The following is a 14,161-nucleotide window of genomic DNA, read 5'->3' as shown; positions in this document are numbered from 1 at the left end:
TGAATTCCCTCTGTCTCTAGTCTTCTCTCCTACTTGGTTTTAAAGGTGACAGGCTCTCTCATTCACTTTGCTCCAGATTTCCAGATTTTGTTAGAGGATGAAGCAGAAATTCATGTTAAGTCACCGAGTCTGGGAATTATTCCTTGTTCACCTTTGGCTTCTGAAGCTCTGTGGGTTGTCTTCTGAATTTAATGGGCCCCAGGTGAAAGGCAGTTGGAAGCTTCCGTGGGAACCAGTCACGTGGCCAGAGAGAAGGCAGGCAGAGGAAATGATTAAGGGAGAGTAGCAGGGAAGTGCGTTCTGTCATTTGTTGAGTCACACATGGTATTCAAAGCTGTGTATAACATAAAACGGGAATTAGGGGACCAATCTGATAGAAAATGAGGGAGCACACGCAGCACCCAGCACTACAGGGATGAAGGCGTTTCTTTAGATGTTTGACTCATTTACCAAACTGTAGTGTGATCAAAATATAGGCTAGTTCCAGGGAGAAATAATACAGTCACTGTTTGTGGTTCAGTGGTGCCCTTGGGGGCATAGAGAGGCCTGCAATTTCATTATTGGTTTTCTAAGTAACTTTCTTTAAGGCTAACAGACTTTCTGGGAAGGCCAAACCAAGGGAAGCAGAGTTAATGTTCTCATTAAAATGTTAAAGAGGCCTTATTCATGAACGAAGGAGGCTGTACTTGCTACATCCTTGTGAACTATGAAAATACGTGTTGATCTCTTGCAGAGGGTTCCCCGGGCCCTCTGTCACCAAAAGCTTTGCCTAAACAGGGCTTGCTGGGCATGGAGTCATTGATCCTCCGAACCGTGTCTTCCAGGAAGAACTGGTGATGGGGTACCTCCTCCATCAGACTGCTTTCTTCCTGTAGAACCTGCTTGACTGGGCTGAGAGGAGAAGATGTCTGAAGATGCTGCAGCGCTGCTGGTGAAGCCAAACAGTTACCCTGCTGACTGTGGATGAGATTCCTCCCGGACTCTGTCATCCCTCAGCATTGCAGTTTAGAAACAGCCATAGGACTTTGTAGATACTGAATGCAGATGCCAAGCACAATGCTGATTTTATTTCTGGATTCCCCCCCCCCCCCCCACACACACACACTCCCCAGGCACTAAACATGAGTCTTTATTGGCTACAGCTAGTTCAGAGGGATGAAGCGGGAGGACCAGGTGACCTAGCCTGCAATCCTTCATGGCCGATTAGGGGATGGAGAACTCGCCCACGTAGCGGCCAATCGATCGTCTCTGGTTTGATTTCCACCTGGCTGAAGATCTTCCCGTTCTAGACACCCACCATGCTGCCTACCGTCTCGGGCAGGATGATCATGTCCCTCAGGTGGGGCTTCACCACCTCGGCCTTCTCCATGGGCGGAGCCTCCTTCCTGTTCTTTCTCAGCTGCTTGAGTAGCCAGCACTGCTTCCGCTTCTGGCGCACACCGTAAAGCTGCGTCAGCTGTGCATAGGGCACATCCAGCAGTTGGCCCAGGGCCACGCTGAGCTCGGTAGGTGAGCTTGGTGAAGGTCCGCTTCTTTTTCTGCTCCACTTCAACCATTTTGGAGGCTGCTCTTGGAAATTGTTTTATACTGATATTTACATGAGACTGAAATTGTAGAACAATGGTCTTCATACAGGTAGGAAACCATATCACTGGAAAACTCAACATGAAATTTAAGGAGAATCAGTTAAAACACCCTACCTTCACTCTAAATCCACGTTATTAGAAAGCCTTGCTTGTTGGATGGTAGCAAGTGCGGCTCTCATGGTTTGTACCTGTGATAGTAAGTGTGGTTTCTGGGGAATGGTCAAAAGTATCAAAGAAGGAGAGAAGTCTAGCCCAGGTTCATGGCTGATATTACCCAAACAAAAGATACTCATAAAAAGAAAGACATACAATATTTTTCAAGTTTTTATGAGATAGTGGAGATTTCATACAATAATGACCTCAAACAGTTGTTAAGCTGGTGGGTTTTGTTGTTACCGAAGAAGTAGGTAGTTGTGGACAAAGAGGTTTGGGCAAAGGAGTATGATCTACTGGTTGTAAATGGAAGGAGGTCTACCAAGGACTTCGATTCTTCTGGATGTCTCCATATCCTTGGCTCCTTTGATTTATATGTAGAGGGTTTACCTCTCATGTGAGGGCCTTGTGATCTGCTGCAAGAGGTCAGAAAAAATCTCTCCCAAGTTCTAGTAGCCAGAATCAGGCAAGAAGGGCAGGAGAGAAGGTGGAGACCTTCCTGCCTCTGCGGTTTCTCAAATGCAGCGTCGCCATATTTGGGGGAATAGCCCTCAGCATTATTAGTTGTAAGTTAAACTGGTGAGTTTTAAATATTCACTCCTACTCAGATCAGACTAATGTTGAAATATGTATGTCCTAGAAGCTGTCAAAGCATTTTCTTTTAAAGAATGAACTCCTTGTCCGAGTGAGTACCTGGCATTTGTAAACTGTTTCCAGTGTGAGAGCCAGAGATGTGAGTTATGACAGATAATCCTGAAAGATGGTTGACTCTGTAGATTTCTGAATTGCTTTGATAGAGGTGTAATGCTTTTAGTCCAACAATGATATGGATATTAGTGTTAAAAAGAACCTCTAGGCATGTCTGTGGAACACTGATGCTACATAGTGAAATACGTGCTTTTAATCACAAAGCAATTTAGAGTGACATGTAACAAACTTTCAGGCTCTTCCTTTCACTCTTTGATGATTGACAAGTAGTGTCTTACAGTCACTGGGAAACTGCTCACCTGACCCAGACATTCAGAAAGTGGCTTCCTACAGTTCTATCCGGCATGGCTCAGCAATCTACATCTCCTCACTTTAGCCCAAGTAGAAATCCAGTAGTTGATGTGGTCTGTGGAGCAAGTGCATTCTGGGGAATTTCTTAGTTGACTGGGAAATGCTTGTGTGTGGTGTTCAGGCCCTTACTCCCACCTTTGAAGAAATGTAACTGTGATGAGACCTGAACAATGCACCTTGGAAACAAACAGAACCATTTGCTAATGTGGTACAGGATGCTGTATTGTTAATAACGTTTGTCTGCTTTGTAGATTTTTTTTTCTATTTTCAGATTTGTTGTTTGAATGCTAGTGGTCACATTTGACTGCCCAAAGTAATACTTCACATTCTAGTGCAATTGTATCCTAGATCCTATGTTGTGTTTGTAACTAGACCAAAAAGTTAAGGGATTTTTTCCAAGCCCATCTTTGTGAATTATTCCCCTCAACTAGACTATCTTAACATTTATAATGACCAGTGTGTTGATTGCTTGGCTACTTACTCATATCTCCATCACATATTTAGGGCATATAGACTGTCCAGGCACTGGGATACAAAAGGTCAGCAAACTGGATCTTGTCTGGGTTTTATTCATAGTTCACAGGTTGACTATAAAAGATTGAACTACTTAAAAATTACTTTTCAGCAATTTAAAGATCATATGTGAGATTGCCACATTACAGCCTATGCTATAGAGTTCTTCTTCCTAAGTGCATTAGACATGAGAAGCAGTACCAGGCATTTCTGTATTATAAACAATCTTCATATATTTATTAAGCTGTACCTTGTGAGGCTTCCTGTTTGGACACTGAAGGAGGCTTCTTGTGTATTGTAGTGTGTGTTTATCAAGAACCACTTTGTAAGTGCCTGCTGGTGCCATTGAGGGGCCTTGTATGGGGGTGGGGCATGCTTCATCCCAGGAGGGTGTGGGGTCCTTGTATGGGGGTGGGGCATGCTTTATCCCAGGAGGGTGTGGGGGTCTGTACAGAGAGGGATGAGACTAAAGCCAGGATTGCTGTCATGGTACACTTAGGCAAAACTAGGGAGCAAATGAAACCTTTGCTCAGTGTATGTCACCCCCATATGGCTTCTAAGCACAATAGCTAAACATTCCAGGTTTGTCCTACAGTTTCAAATGCCAAGCAAATGCTAGGCTATTGCATTTTTTAAAAAAGTCTTTCTGCCCCAACTGTTGACCTGGCACAGGTTAGGAGGATGTGAGAAGTCCAAGTCTTACGTTGACATGATGAAGGAGTCCAGCATTTTCCTGACCATTGCTAAGCTGTGTGTTTGGCTAGGCTGGCTGCATGCTAACAACAGTGACTTAGATCTGTGACAGGCAAGAGGGCATAGAAGAAGAGAATGAAAGCGTGGGTATAATAGGGAAAAAGAGAAAGTGGAAGGGAGGCACAGAAGCTATTTGATGTCCCTTCTTTCTCTCCCTTCCCTGTTCACAGAGAAGACAGGGTAACAAAGCAGGTCAATTGAAGAGGGGGGAAAGAGTGACCAAGGCTGGGGTAGGAGAGCAGCTGGAGGTGGTAAGGGAACCAGAGAAGGCACAAGAATAAGTGGGGGAGAAGGAGAGATAAGAACTATTTAAATGCAGGAAAGAGATGGGCACAGAGCACGCTTTGGCCCTACTGAGAGCCCTCAATTGCTCCCAGTGGTGCATCTACCAAATAGCCAGTGTCCCTTGCGGAGGGCATTCTCCTGACTCTTGTATTAGCTTTAATGCGATTCCCTTTCTGGTCCCGTATAACTGGCTGAGGTTTCATTGACACTCTGTGTGATCAAATGGCAAGCATGGAGGCACAGTTCTGTTATCCCTTGCTGGGCGCCGCAGACTTCTGAGTCGCTGCTTCCTGCATTTGATGTCTGCCATTCCTCCTTGTCTACAGGTAGGAGAGTTAAAAGGGGGAAAGCACACCTCTGGGCTACCACGGTTACGGCTCACGCATACAGATATTCAAAGACGCTGAAAGAAAAAGAGAAATCACAGTCCCATATTTTCTTGAAGTAAGATAGTTGACTCTTTGGTTTCTGGTTCCATTACATGCACTGACAAAGCACACACTGTACCCTCTGGAAGATCTAATTTTTGTTACAGGATTCACTGTAGCATGCCTTTCAGACAGCTGGTGCCGAGCAAGGCACTTTCCGAGTGGGCATGAATACCTAAGTGCATACCTTCCTGTTAGAGCAACCATGCCATTTTGTAATTTCTGCTTTCCCTCTTCTGACTCTTTGGATGATATTGGGTATAACTGAGGAGCTTTTGGGTGTTGCTTCACAATTAGTCTATGTGTTCTGGAAAAGGAAGGGGGTTTAGTCAGCAGCAAAGGATTTTGGAGGGGTTAGGAGACCATTTGTCCTCAGATTCACACACCTGTGATGAAATTGTGGGCTTCAAATCTGGGGCGCTCCGTACTTGGATCCTAGGAACCACAGTCACGATGCTTGGGGTTCTTTAAAACTGGGCTTCTCAGGCTTCAGTCTGCCTGGGTACCAGCTGAAGCCCCCGTGAAACTGCAGAGTCTGGTGCTGTATGCCTCCCAGTGGACTCTCAGTCCAGGCTGATGAGTGTAGACCATGCTCGGAAAAAGAGGACTCTGAAACCCTTTCCAAAAAATCAAGTTTTATTCAATGAAAATATCTAAGTATATTTTATAGTTTGCAGGACAATAGATTTTCTTAGAAAGAAGCTTAAATAGCTAACTCAGTTCCAGTTGCAAATTTATAAGATAAATAATGCATCTGCCTCCCCAGCTTTAGGCACTAGTGAGACTCTAGCCCTAACACCAGACTCAGTGTAGCAAACTTTAACAACTAGGGCCTCTTTAAAGCAGAACTATCCTGTGAGAGATTGACAGCTTAAAGGCTCTGTTTATGGTGAGCAGCCATTGATTGTTCCCAGGTTAGCATGGTGCAGAGCCCTTCTGCAAGGCCGCTCAGTTGGAATGGCTGGGCATAGAAGGGGCAACGTTCAGCTCAAGCTCCTCCAAGTGAAACCTTGCATCTGCTTACACGTGTTCAATTGGCTCGGAAATTGATGTTTGGAGTTTCTTCTAACAAGATGGCCTTTGTTTTGCAGGTCCTTGGCAGCCAGCATGGTCATGTATTGATAAAGAGGAGAGAAACTCATCGTGCTAAGGTAAGGGAATGGTTTGTGTGGCCCAAATGACAAGCAGGGCTATGTCAGGGGGCCACTGTATGAGGACTGACTTGACTTCATCATACAGCTTGAGGTCGCTCTCTCGCACAGTGATGCCTGTGTTTCAGGGGTCTGTAGTGTGAAGCCTCAGTGAACTGACTTGCTCATGAGGAGCATCTGCAGGGCCTTCGGAAACCAACAGTGATAAAACACTGTCATAGGAGGTCATGTACCAATTTCTACAGAGTAGAGTAGAATTATGGCTGTTCCTCCTTTGTGTCAGAAATCTCTCTTTTCAACATTAATGTAAATACTGAAGACTTGAAATTAAGTCTTCTCATCTAAAGTTGTCCTAAATCCCCCTCCCCTTTTTCGTTAAAATCCATACCTCACAACTTTGATCTGCCCAAATAGGTCGTTAAGATCAGTTTTCCATTAACTTTTGCTGATTTCTTTTCTAACAGTCTTTTCAGAGGATTAATGGTCTCCACTGAGAGAAACCGTTCTCTTTCTCATATGGCCTTTATAAATCTGACACAGATGTAGCAGTCTGGTTAACTGAACCAAGCTATGAGTAGAAGTGGCCCCCACCAGGAGTTGTATTGGCCATGACAATGAACTGGGCTTATTTCTTTGGTGACTGAATCTGTGTCATTGTCTCATAGTTTTGGAAGCTGTGTGTCTACAATCAAGGTATCTTTGGGGTTTCTTTTTGGTGTTGTGAGGAAGAGCAGGGTCCAGCTCCAAATTCTGTTGTCTCAGGCATTCCTTGGCATACAGATGACACCTTTCCCCTAGGTGTCACATCATGTCCCTTCCATGTCTGTCTGTCTCTGTGTCACAGGGTATTGGGGTGATTCCAGTGACCTACTCTTAACTTCATCATCCTTATGGGCCCCATTTCTAAAGCAAGCTACATCCACATGTGCCGGAAGCTAGGACCTCTGCATCTGTTAGAGGGACGTAATCCACCCGCAGTCCTGTCCAAGTGGCACTTCTCTTGGTATCCCCTAACAAGTCTTAATATTCACTGAATGAATGAAAGACCACATTGGCCGTGGTCAGACTGAATTAGGAAAAGCAAAGTGCACTTACCAGAGGTGTGCAGGCTTCATTCCATTCCTTCATTCCATTACCTCCAGTGAATGCCTCCAGTCTGTATCGTCCAAGTTAAACTACACTGTAAGTAGATAAGATGCCTCTTTTAAAAGTTGTATAGAAAGTGGGTTTAAAAATGCATATACAGCTCCTGTTGTGAGTGGTCCTTGCTTCTCTGCTGGCATCCAGGCTGAACCATCAATTTGCATACTGCCTCCATCAGTACCTCCAGATATCTTTGCAGCCAGTTCGGTGCCATTTAAATCATAGCTGGGCTGTTCTTCCTTCCCGGCTGCATTGCTTTGCACTTATTAAGTTTAATGTTCTGTTTCCTAGCTTTAATTCATAAATGCTATCCTGAGATGGATCTGCCCTCACAGCATCGTCTCCCGTTTCTATGCTTCTCTAGCTCAAATTATTAGAAGTTACCTTTTTAGCATTTGTATTTGGGTATTGGTAAGACATTAAGACACTGATCCTCAGGTAGAACTTAATGGCTCTCTTTATTCCTAGAGATGTTTATTTGTGAAATTTTTACTTCCTCTTAACTCTGTGCTTTCTTTCCAAGTCTGCTGTTGTAGGAAAAAAAAAATAGCTAAAAGAACTAAAAGGAAGCCTCCTGCTGAGAAGCATAAAGGGCTGGATGTAGTTTTCTGCCTGGAATGAGTAGATGGTTTAGGAAACCTGTGAGTTCTCCTATGCCCAGGATGAGTGCTGTATGGAGCTGATGTGAGGCGGTAGGACAAGGTCGAGAGATGGAGGGTCAGAGCCAGGCTGGGGCTTCCTGGGAGTCTACTCTGTAGGCCCTTTGGAATCACTTATGTGCGGACATTCCCAGCCCACAGGAGTTTCCGTGTTCTCTGGATGAGGCTGCCCCAGGGCCAAGTGGGTAACACTGGTTTCTAAGCTGGTGGCTTATAAATAGAACAAAAGATTACTAGCCTTTTTCCAACCGATATTTGTCCTTAGAAAATTGGTAAGTCAGATGGCAGTTATTTATGACACGTGTGGTGTGTGCCGGCATGATCCCACCAGATGACATGGAGGATTGCTCAGCTTCATCTTGATGCCTCCACAGCTGTTTTCTTTGTTGCACTCAAGACTGCTGCCTTTGACTTAAGGGCTTCTGGAGCTTTCCATGTGCACTTCCTTTGTTTGGTCTGTTGAGGATGTCTGTAGGGCTTCTTTAAAACAGTTCAGTGTGCTGTAGTTGCGCAAGGATCACGTCAGGGTGATGGTGGGGGTGCCCTCTGTGGCTGCAGGAGGAGCGCAGTGAGCAGTCATACGCTGGTCATTAAAGTCTGCCGAACTGGGTGGCCAGCGACTGCGCTGTGCACTACTGTAGCGATAAGATCTACTACGTCTTATTCTAATAACTGTGTTATTTTGTGTGGACCTTATACTCCTCTGTTATGGAAACATCCCAGAAACAAAACCTCAAGCCTTCTAGCATTTAAACCTTAGCTATCTTTGTTGCCCAATCTTTTCTCTGCTACCATTCTGTGTTCTTCAGTTTCATTGATATAATATTTGAGAACTTGGACATAGGATTTTCGTGGGATGCTAATATTTGTTGTTAGCTCTGATTTTAAAACCTCAGAAGTCATTCCTGTATTCACTTAGTCAATGGTTAACATGGTAGAGTTTTGTGTGTGTGTTTTACACCTGTTAAAGGTTATTTATAGTATTTAGAAAGTATCCTAATCTAAACAAATCCTCTGTTTTGGGGATAGGGTCTCTCTATCCCATCTGCCACTATGCCTGGCACAATCGTGTTTTGACTCACGCTTTATCAAACCTTCTTAGGACTTTCTTTCTTTTTTTTTAATGCACACAAGTTAAAATGGGAACCTAAGTGTTGGATTTCTCTGGGTTCATCTTTCGCCCATGGCACTCCCTTTGTTTCATTTAAAATCTGTGAGTCAAGTGATCCTGAGCTGGAAAGTTAAAGGGAGCCAAGAAGAGCAGAGGGCTCCTGGCAGGGAGGAGCTCAGAAGTCTGCGTTCTCCGTCATCTGTTGCTGTTTCTTGCATGTAGATAGCACTAGGCGTTGCCCAATTCCTGTAATTCATGTTTTTAAGCCCCTTACCCCAACTGCTTCTCTCCCTCTTCCTCTTCTTCTCCTCTCCTCCCCCTCTTCCTCTCCTCTTCTCTATCCTCTTCCTCTACTCTTCCTTTTCTAGGTTTCTCTCACTCCCCCCTTTGCTTGCTTATTAGTTCATTCATTCATTTGTGCATTGCCTTTCTGCCATGTACCAGAAGTTGCTCTGGGAGAAAATGTTAAGCATATTATTATTCTGACGCTGATGGACAGTCATGCAAAAGTCACTGGTGTAATTCAGCCATATACTTCACATGTCTTCCAAACAGGAAGCGGGACAGTAAAACTGGCTTGAGGGAGTTAGGGATATGTTTTTATGGAGAAGATCGTAAAGAGGTGGAGATTGAGAGAATAGAAAAGATGCTGCCATGTAGCTGAGCATCATGGAATAAAAACCATTCCAGAGGAGAGGAGATGGGTCTGCAGGGAGCTGGGTGTGCTGTGTACTGCATGTTGACAGGATATTCCTGGAGCATACAGTGGAAAGAGGGAGTGAGATCGGATGAGGCACTTTATAAGAAGGTGGGAAGTGGATCTTGCTGGTTCTTTTGCACACAGCTGAGCGGCCTTTCTATCTCATGTACACAGCAGTTGCTGCCCATGCATCCTGCACATTGCAAGCAGACTGACGGTTCATAAGGGCATATATCCTCTTTCTTCATGACTCTCAACTCATTGCTTCTAAAGGAAAGCCAGGCCTCCTCAAACTCTTACTCACTCCATTAAGTTGTGTACTCAGTGAGACTTGTCCATTTTATTTCTCATACACCATTTCCTACTTTTGTCTCTCTGCTTCCATTTCCAAAATCCTCCTGTCCTTCAAGTCTACCTGTGATTTGTGTGTGTATATATATATATATATATATATATATATATATATATATATATATATATTAATGGAAACTTTACTCCTGACTGATCTTTTTTTTTAACCTCTTCTGAACTCCAGGATAACTTCCGATGACTTCTCAGTCAAAATTTTCATAGGCTTCTTTGAGTCACAAGCTATTTTTACAAATGCTCAGTAAGATACCCACACATTGAAGGGAAGGGCTTGATGTCTTTCATGTAGCCTGTCTATGTCAAAAAGGCAGCTTCTTGAGTTTAACAGACATTGCACCAGTGCTTTTCCAGAGAACGGAGCTAAACAGAGTTTCTATAATTTGGGAGGCTCTTACTGCGATTGATTAGTTGTCATGCGGAGATGCAAGTGTTAATATGCTATCCATATGGAACTCTTTCATGGAAGACTGTCAGTGGAGGTGGAAGAATTGCATTGAGTACAGAAAGGACGTCAGGTTTAAGGGGAAATCGGATGAACTACCCTAAGGTTTAGACGTGGGAAGAGGACACACTCAGCCATTAGGTCACATGTAATTGTCTCTGACACTGAGTGACAAATGGCCCAACAGGCAAAAGCACCTACATTGCATTAAAATTATTACACGAAATGACCTCTGGAAAACTTGATTCAATTTAAGTCTTCTCAGTTACAGTCCCGGAGACAATCGCAAATTCAAAAATATATTTATGAAACTGTGTTGCCACTGAGCTCAAAAGACCATAATCCTATTACTTGAGATTTTGAAAAGGGTAAACATGAGTAACTGCAAAGAGATATTGATTAAAGAAGTAATATGAACAGGAATAATGGAATTAAAGTAATTGAGGCAATATTGGGCCTAATGGACCTTGTTCCCTTAGTGCTTTTCTTCTGATTTTGCATTGAGTTGGCTCTAACGTCGATTGGACTGTGTGCATCGAAAAAAGACACAATGGAAGAATGAACATTGCTGTCTATAAAAAAATCAATCTGTTTTTCTTAAGGAAGAGCATCAATCAGTCTGTGAAATCAATTAGCTGGGTTTTTTTTTTTGCATTAGTTTATAACATAATGAAACAAATGATGAGACAAGACTATGTGCCTTAATCATAGTAGATCTCAGCAGACATTTCTTGAGTTGATGGAAGGCTAACAGGGATTTAAAAGTGAACTGGTGCAAGTCCCTTTGTTAGTGTGAATTTCCCCCATGTTCTGTTGGCTCGACAGCCTGTATCTGTAAAGGCAGATTACTCAACTTCATTGATTCTTTCACTGAGATGAGTTCTCTCACCTTCTGTCAGCAGACCAGGCCAGCTTTGGTGACCTTGTATCTCTGGGTCATTCTGTGTCCTAAGTGGCTTTTTGGAAATCCTGACTGTCATAACTATGTTGCACTAAAAGATTTTACATTTTGGAATATTACTTTAGTGACAAAACTCCCTATGTATGTAACATCAGTATTTTCTTCCTGTCTTCTGGGCTCTGGGCTTATGTTTTAGAAAGCATTCCTATGGCAGTTCATTAAGATTTCTGCCACTCCTTATTATTAACCTCCACCAGTTTCTGCCCCTCCGGGGGTAACAGATATGCTTTTCATTGTATCACTGCACTTTGGATAAGTCTGTGGTTCTACTTAAAATCCTTCTACGTATATACATGCATGTGTGCACTTACATACATATAATTAAAGCCAGTTCTCCTGTAGGCAGTAGTGAGGTTTTTGTTTGTTGGTTTTATCCACACTGTTAGAAAGTCATTTTAGTGGGATGAGTGGTCCTGGGCCTGGAGAGTTGCAGGTGCACAATACAGAAGGTTTTTGTTTTTTTTTTTAAATCTGCAAATATTTCAATAACCGTTATATTTTCAATCTCCATCAAACGTATAACTTTAAAATCTGAACATCACTCAAGTAAGAAGTTTCCTGTCTCCTTTCATAGGATTGTAGGGAACTAAAGTGTTTACAAAATGTTTCAACATCTTGGTGATCCGCTTTGGTGAGAAATGGAGAATCTTAAGACACTCAACGCAGCTGTGTTTTGTGCAGAAGGGTTTTCTTTCTTATGTGAAGAGCCCCGATGTATATATTCCTAATCAATTAATCATACTCTGTTGTACATAGTGCAACCTCTGCAGAGAAATGTCTGGAGCCCAGGTTTTCAAAATTGAATCAAAACCCTTCTTTCCTCCATTGCATTGGCTCTTCCCATCCCATTGTCTTGTCTGATGGAGTTTGCTCTGAATGTCCTCTTTTAGGCCGATTATCAATGCAAAGCACTGCTCTCCCTTTGAGGATATGTTCTTATTTCCCACAATGAACAGTGCATTGTTAGGGCAATGGAACATACTATTATGTAAGATGAATTGCTAAATGGTCTTATTAATAAAAAATCCCAGAGCCAGATATTGGGGTAAAAACTGAGAGATCAGGGAAGCCAGCCATGTTCTTACCACTTGGAGATCCTCAGCCCAAGAGAGCTACTTCCTGTATACCCACCCACACCTATATCCTTTCTGTCCCTGTCATCTCACTTCCTCTCTCCGCCCAGCTGCATCACTTTAATCTTCCTGTCCAGCTCTGTCACTTCCTGTCTGTCTGTACAGACCCCCAGACCTCTATGGTTAACTAGTGTTGGAATTTAAAAGCGTGTGCCACCACACCTGGCTCTGTTCCCAATGTGGCCTTGAACTCACAGAGATCCGGATGAATCTCTGCCTCCCGATGCTAGGATTAAAGGCATATACTACCATTGCCTGACTTCTTATGTTTACTATAGTGACTGGCTTTTTCCTCTGATCCTCAGATAAGCTTTACTGTGATGCATAAATAAAATATCACCACACTATTACATAAGAACATTCAAGTACCAAATCGAGTTTCACCTAAACGTCCCAGTCTGTTTCCCCTAAACATTGGATCTTATCCTAATGTTGAAAACAAATTGTATAATCTCAGTGTTCAAGGTTTCTCAATGCCAAAGGCTAAACACTGATTAAGAGGTTTAAGATTAAAGATAAATATGGATGAGACTCAGGGTTATGACAAATAAAACAACAATAAATCTATAGATAGCAAACTTCATCTTTTAATAAAAGCCAGATGAGAAGTTGAAGCTAGAGAAGTGTAGCTTGCATTTCTGACTGCACTGAATGCTTTCTGTTGCCTCTGTGGTGTCTGTCCTCTGAGGGGAGTCAGTAGGAACACTGAGTGTGTGAGTGAGTGGCTCTCTGTTTCTTGTGCCTTCCTTTGGGCTCTTTTCTTTCTCTTGGTTAGTTCTGTCCTATTTGGATGTGTTAATTTTTGTTTTTTTCTAATTTTATTTTATTATTTATTCCTTAGAAACTCACTTGTTTTCTAATGATGGACAGAAAGGGGATGGATCCAGGTGGGAGGGGAGGGGAGGAGTAACTGGAAGGTGAAACCTTAATCAAGATATATTATGTGGTGGGGAAAAATCTATTTTCAATGAAAGGGAAAAAAAATTAAAAAGCGACACCTCCCCCTCCCAAAAGATGAATACATATGTTATTCCTGACCCTTCGGAAGCATAATTGAATTGACTTTTGAGGGATTTTTCTTGAAAACATGAGTCAGCAGCTACCTCAGTTTGGAAGTTGGAATGGATATGGATGGGGTGGTGACTTAAGGGCTGAGAGAGTGGACTTCGAATCGGGCAGAGGAGAACAGAGGACAGTATCCCAGTTTTGGATTGAAAACCTCTGCAGAAGCTCACACCTGAGAATCAAGAATCCTCCTGAGCCACAGACTTGCTGTTCAGTTTCTGGTTCTCCATCCTTCTATATCAGCAGATGACCAGGGATCACTGGACTTTAAGGAAAACTATCCTGATAGGCCAAAGCTAGAGCAGGCACTCAGAACAAGCAAACTTAGAGAAAAGAGAACTTTGTAGGAAATAGTCTTCTGAAAAAAAAACAAAACAAAAAAAAAACTCAAACAGAAAACCTCCAGAGAGATAAAACAAGATTTCACAACTATTGACTACATAGAATTTATAAAGATTAAAGATAATGCCATGAGAATTTCCTAGATAGTTAAATATAGAAGATAATACAATAAATAAATAAATAAATAACTGATAGGATCTGTTCCTGAGGTCCAGTATCCAAAAATAGAAACATCAGAGGGAGAGAATGTGGGTCAAAGCACTGAAAACTATCTGAGGGAAATTCAGCATTTCCTGCAACCTACAACT

At 42.7% G+C, this 14,161-nt stretch overlaps 1 protein-coding gene and 1 pseudogene across 1 annotated transcript in view; one reads left to right on the top strand and one right to left on the bottom strand.

Moving 5' to 3' along the window:
• Positions 1-14,161, top strand: part of Enox1 (ecto-NOX disulfide-thiol exchanger 1) — a 552,113-nt gene that overhangs the window by 110,522 nt on the left and 427,430 nt on the right. The window contains 1 exon segment of the mRNA XM_037208374.1: positions 5,869-5,928. The gene's annotated coding sequence lies outside the window, so the exon portion shown is untranslated.
• On the bottom strand, positions 1,099-1,610 carry LOC114699426 (annotated as a pseudogene).

This window comes from Peromyscus leucopus, chromosome 9 (assembly GCF_004664715.2).
Source record: "Peromyscus leucopus breed LL Stock chromosome 9, UCI_PerLeu_2.1, whole genome shotgun sequence".
NCBI classification, from domain to species: Eukaryota; Metazoa; Chordata; class Mammalia; order Rodentia; family Cricetidae; genus Peromyscus; species Peromyscus leucopus.
The sequence above is the reverse complement of the archived record's forward strand: the minus strand, read 5'-3'. Positions and strand labels throughout refer to the sequence as shown.